Genomic DNA, 6,000 nt, shown 5'->3' with positions numbered 1-6,000 from the left:
ACTGCGAAATTAGGAAAGCCAAAAGAGCATCATGGCGTGCTTTCTGCGAGGAGATAACTCAGACTCCCCAAGGATCCAGATTACACAAAATGCTTGCCAAGGCGCCAAATAACCAAATTGGACTTATGAAAAGGCCCAATGGAACCTATACGACATCAGAGGAAGAAACTCTACAGCTGCTATCTACAACCCACTTCCCTGGCTCGTTCATATCTCAAGAGATAAGGAGAACCCTCCAAGCTCACATCTACAAAAGCCCAACCATGAGGCGTGGAACAGAGCTGCGAGGATTTTTTCGACCAAAACAAATTATATGGGCTATAAAATCTTTCAAGCCATATAAATCATCGGGAGAAGATGGAATTTTCCCGGCCCTGTTACAACAAGGGCTTGACATCCTATCTCCCTATCTGGTAAGAATATTTAGAGCCAGCTTTGCCTGGGGTTTTATACCAGAACCATTAACGAAGGTCAAAGTTACCTACGTACCGAAAACCGGTCGAAGAGACTACTCGCAGCCAAAGTCTCACAGACCTATAAGCCTAACCTCTTTCATAATAAAAACCATGGAAAAGGTTCTGGACCAACACATTAGAGCTATAATCCTCGAAAATGCTCCCCTGCACAGGAATCAACATGCCTACCGCAAGGGACATTCCACAGAGACCGCCTTGCTCGAACTCACCGACAAGGTCGAGAAGGCCTTTGAGGACAAACAAATAGCTCTATGTGCATTTCTCGATATTGAGGGTGCTTTTGATAACACGCCCATAGAGACCATCTCACAGGGACTCATCCGCAAGAAAGTGGATGAAACCACCACTCAATGGATCAAAGCAATGCTCTCAAATCGAACCATTAAAACTACTCTTCACAACAGTACGTTAGAAATCCGACCTACCAAAGGATGCCCTCAAGGAGGCGTTTTATCGCCACTGCTGTGGCTACTAACGGTAGACCAGCTCTTAGATGTTATGACCAAAAACCAATTTGAGGTACAAGGCTACGCAGACGATTTAGTAGTCATGGTCAGAGGGTTCTGTGCAACAACAATATCAGACCGCATCCAAAGAGCACTAAACATCATAGTTAAATGGTGTAAGGAAAATGAATTATCAGTAAATCCTGATAAAACAGTAATTGTTCCGTTTACAAAAAGGAAGAAACTTGACAAACTTGTCATGCCTAAAGTAAATGGAAGAATATTAGAGTGCTCCAAAGAAGTCAAGTACCTGGGCGTAACCTTCGACCAAAAACTGACATGGAACACACACATAGACAACATAACTCAAAAGGCGAAAACATCCCTAGGTATAAGCCGACGGGTAGCGGGGCCCAGATGGGGAATCAACCCCAAAATTGCCCTATGGCTTTATACAGCAGTGGTGAGACCACTTACCACCTATGCCTGCGCAATCTGGTGGAGGAAAACCCTCCAATCCACAGCTGCCACCAAGCTAAACAGCCTACAGAGAATTGCTTGTCTGATTATTACAGGAGCCATGAGCACCACGCCGGGAGCAGCTCTAGACGCATTATTGGACTTGACGCCCCTTCCTCTATTCATACAGGAAAAGGCGAAAGCCAATATGCTCAGAATAAGTTCCCAAAGGAGGATATCTTGGCATTCCCTGGCCATAAAAACTATACAAGACTCGATTATGAGTGATCCTATTCTGGGAATGCCTGAAGACAATATGGCACCAGAGTGTAACTTTGTACAATATTACAAAATCGAAATATCTGGAAGAGACGAATGGCAAAATAACCATACACCGTCTCACTCAGAGCATGACCTAGTCTGGTTTACAGACGGGTCCAAAATAGGAGATGATGTAGGATGTGGAATATGTGGTGTAAAACCCAAAATCTGCAACTATATAGGCTTAGGAAAATACGCCTCAATCTTTCAGGCAGAGACTTACGCCTTAATTAGATGTCTGGAAGTAATCCTAAGCCTCAACTACATCAATCAGAACATATACATTTATTCGGACAGTCAAGCTGCTCTACTAGCACTTAACTCGTACGAAATCCGTTCTAAACTTATTAGAAACTGTATCCTGCTACTAAATGAAGTAGGAAGCAGAAATAATATTATACTGAGATGGGTCCCCGGGCATTCAAATATTGAAGGCAATGAGAATGCCGACCATCTGGCAAAGTTAGGGGCAAAAACCGTCCAACTGGGCCCCGAACCCTTCTGTGGTGTGCCTCGTTGCCTAAAACTGGGACATCTCAAATTAATAACCAAACGAGAAGCACTGAATCACTGGCAAGAAATGCCAGGATTAATACATTCAAAAGACCTTATATCGGGCTTCTCGACCAAATACTCCAATAGATTACTGCAATTGAGTAAAAACAACATATGCATGATGACTAGGGCCCTCACAGGACACTGCAAATTGAACAAGCATATGGCTAAGCTAGGCCTATGCACGACAAGTATCTGCAGATTCTGCCAAACTGAAGAGGAAACGCCGCTTCACATCCTATGTGGTTGTAGCCCACTCATGCATAAACGAAATATCTCCTTTGGAAAGTTTACACTCTTTCCCGAGGAGATAAAAACGATCGCTCCTAAGAATATCCTTCAATTCTTGTCCCTGACGGGTCTAGGTAGCGAACTCTGAAAAGGGCGAGCACAATAGATCTATGTAGGTCGCAGTGCTACAGGTGCTACACATCTGACAATAGCCCAAACAACCCAATAAAAAAAAAAAAAAGCGATTAATAAATCATCAACATAAATAGCAATGATTATTTTTTCTCCCATTTTCTCCTGTATGTATAGACAGGGATCGGCATTTAATGACTTAAACCCTACATTTTTCAATTCCATGTCGAGTTTTTTATGCCATTGCCTCCCCGCTTGCTTAAGTCCATATAGAGCTTTCATAAGACGACAAACTTTCCCTTTTGGTATGTTTTTTATGTCCATTAACATATTCATTGTTTTATTGTATAAAGTCAGATCATCTTTTTCACTCTCATCAACCAGTATTTCTGTTAAGTACTCTTCTAAATAGTCAGGATATTTCATTATAATATATTCTTCTAGTTCACCATTTAGGTAGGCTGTGGTTACGTCCATTTGGTTTAACTTTAGACCTTGTTCCATAGCTATTCCGATAACCGATCTGATTGAACTTAATTTTGCGACGGGTGCATACGTTTCATTGTAATCAACGCCTGGTCGTTGAGTGAAGCCCCATGCTACAAGTCTGGCTTTTCTACTAATTTTATTATCTGGCCCAATTTTATTTCTTAAAACCATTTTGTAATCTACTTCATTCATATTCTCTTTCTTTTCCTCTATTTTCCAGGTTTCATTCTTAACATGTGCTCTAATTTCAGCTTTTATCGCATCATGCCAGTATTCATGAGTTTCACTTCCATCAGTCAAACAAGAAAATTCAGAGAATAGTATACTTTCATTCGTTTCACGTTCTTGTCAAATTCGATGTAATACAGCTCATTTCTTCTTTGCGCTTTAATTGCCACCTCGCCGATTTTCTCAATGACGTAGGCTTTGTCTTTTTCAAAAACGACTTTATTTCCTCTGTCAGTTATCTTACTTACTGACAATAGATTTATTGATACATCCGGAACATACACTGTATTATTCAAATTGTAACCTTGATTATTTGAATTTACGGTTACTATTCCTTTACCTTGAATTCCACTGCTGTGCTTACTTGACGCTAATCTTAAAGTGCCGCTGTCTGGGGTCAATTTAGAAAAAAATGATTTATTGTTGCAAATATGAGATGAACAGCCGCTGTCCAGGCACCATGTATTTTCACTAGTGTCTTGTTCTACGTTGCTAAGGCAAACATTGAAATTTTTGTGTTGTTTGCCGTTGTCTCTCTCTTTGCCACCTTTCTTCTTTCCCCAACATGCTTCGGTGGTGTGGCCCTTTTTCTTGCAATTCTTGCAGTATTTTTGTTTCTTATTTTTAAGATGATATGCTTCAGAGCTTTGGCCTTGTTCATTACCGCTCCTGGCCTGTTATTCTTCCAATATTTTTACCTTCAGGTCTTCGGGGTTTGGTAATGAATCCCGTGACTCTATGGCTATTCTGAAGTTATCAAATGTTGCTGGTAGACTATACAGTAACATAATGCTGAGTAACTCTGGAGGTATTTTGATCTCCATGTCAGCGAGTTTATCCACGATGTCCATGAAGTTATTTATGTGATCGCGAATATCTTCTCCAACATTCATAGGCTAAAGCGTATGAATGTTGGAGAAGATATTCGCGATCGAACCAGTTGTTTTAGCAAGGTCGCTTTTCTTGCTGGTCCGGCGCTCTGATATATTGATTTTAATTTGTCCCAAACAGCTTTGGATGTCATGCAGGCTTTGATTTGTTTTAATTCCGTCGGTGATAATAAAAGTAGAATTTCAGCTCTTGCCTTTAAGTCCTCTCTATTAAATTCCGTCGTTGCCGCTGCATCAGCACTGGGTGACAATGTTTTTGCGCCACTCACGATATCCCAGTAATCATTTTTGATCAATACGGCCTGCGCTTGTAGGCTCCAAGTATCGTAATTTTCTTTGTTTAAAGGTTCTATATTGCGGAAACTCGAGGCAGATGGCATTTTATTATTAACCACGCTCTGCTACCAATTTTTGAGGGTTTTTGGGTAAAACAGCATCTAAGTTGAATATAATTTTTATTTGATATATGTCTACAAAAGCAATCTGATAGGAATAATAGAAGACAGGAAACAAAGCAATATCGTTGACACATAACTTTCCATCGAGTGTACCGTGCCAGTACTGACAGTGGTTGATAATAAATGTTTTTCTTTCTTTTTCTTTTATATAATTGACAGCGTATAATCTAGGACCTAGTTAGTAGATATGTCTATGGCTTTTCATTTAGAAGCTATTATTATCATATAGCTTCTTAATGAAACGTGAGCTTAGACAGAGAGTTCATGTTTTTGGTCTCTTTTGTTGCAATTATCGTAAACATAAACTTCACATTTATAAAGAAATAACCAAACTATGGAATGTTTGGAACACCAGAAACATTGTGAATGTCGACGTTAGGTATCAAATCTGACTACTTTTTACTCTTACTACTCGTAACACTGTTATTATATTCCACCACTATACAAGACACTTTTTATCAAATGCGAGCATATAAAAATAGTGTCCATGGCAATATCTAAAATGCACAAAAAAGTAACTATGTAACTACAATAATTTTTGGATTTTATTAAAGAGTGATAATGAAATGTACTCGTACAAGCACCATTTGATTATCATCCCTTAATAAAATCTAATGGTTAATGGTTTACGCTGGGGAGAAGATTGCAGTGACGGGCACTAATGGCCTTATATACTGATTATATAAGGCCATTAGTGGAAAGTTCATTATCGACACCCAGGAGAACAGTTCATTATTGACGGTCTCAAAACCCCACGGCATTCCTCTCCAGCACATAATGCAGGAGTCACGGGGCCGCTGACTTTTTAACCATTGCTATCGTGGACACCTTAGTTGAGATTCACCCGAATACGAAATGCGTATGACGACTCCTTTTGTGTGGAGGGCAGACTAAAACCCCTAAGACTCCCAGCACAGAGCACCACCCTTTCCGCACGTGTTTCTATAACGGAGTCACGGCAGTAGCGGTCCTCCACATGATGCTCGATGACCGGTATGGGTCACACAGAAAAGAAAACCCACACCACCGCCAAACTCGACGGCGTCAGGACACTTAGTTCATTGTTACTAATTCACTGGTAATTTATCACTGCGATTGTCAGGGAGAGACCCGTCGAGATGAACTTGACAGGATACATTGCTAGCAATGGGATCGTTAGTCCATATTACTCACAATCCCCCTCCTTTCAGAGAGCTGTTCCTGGTGAATGTTTTTACGAGCATGAGCGATACGACAAAGGTCGCCCGAATGGTACTCTAGGGACTAACTGACTTTCATTCTTATCATCACAGACGCCAGCGTATATCGTTAACAC

The sequence above is a fragment of the Achroia grisella genome, unplaced genomic scaffold, assembly GCF_030625045.1.
Source record: "Achroia grisella isolate CSIRO2021 unplaced genomic scaffold, CSIRO_AGI_Agris_v1 utg779, whole genome shotgun sequence".
Taxonomy (NCBI): domain Eukaryota; kingdom Metazoa; phylum Arthropoda; class Insecta; order Lepidoptera; family Pyralidae; genus Achroia; species Achroia grisella.
The sequence above is the reverse complement of the archived record's forward strand: the minus strand, read 5'-3'. Positions refer to the sequence as shown.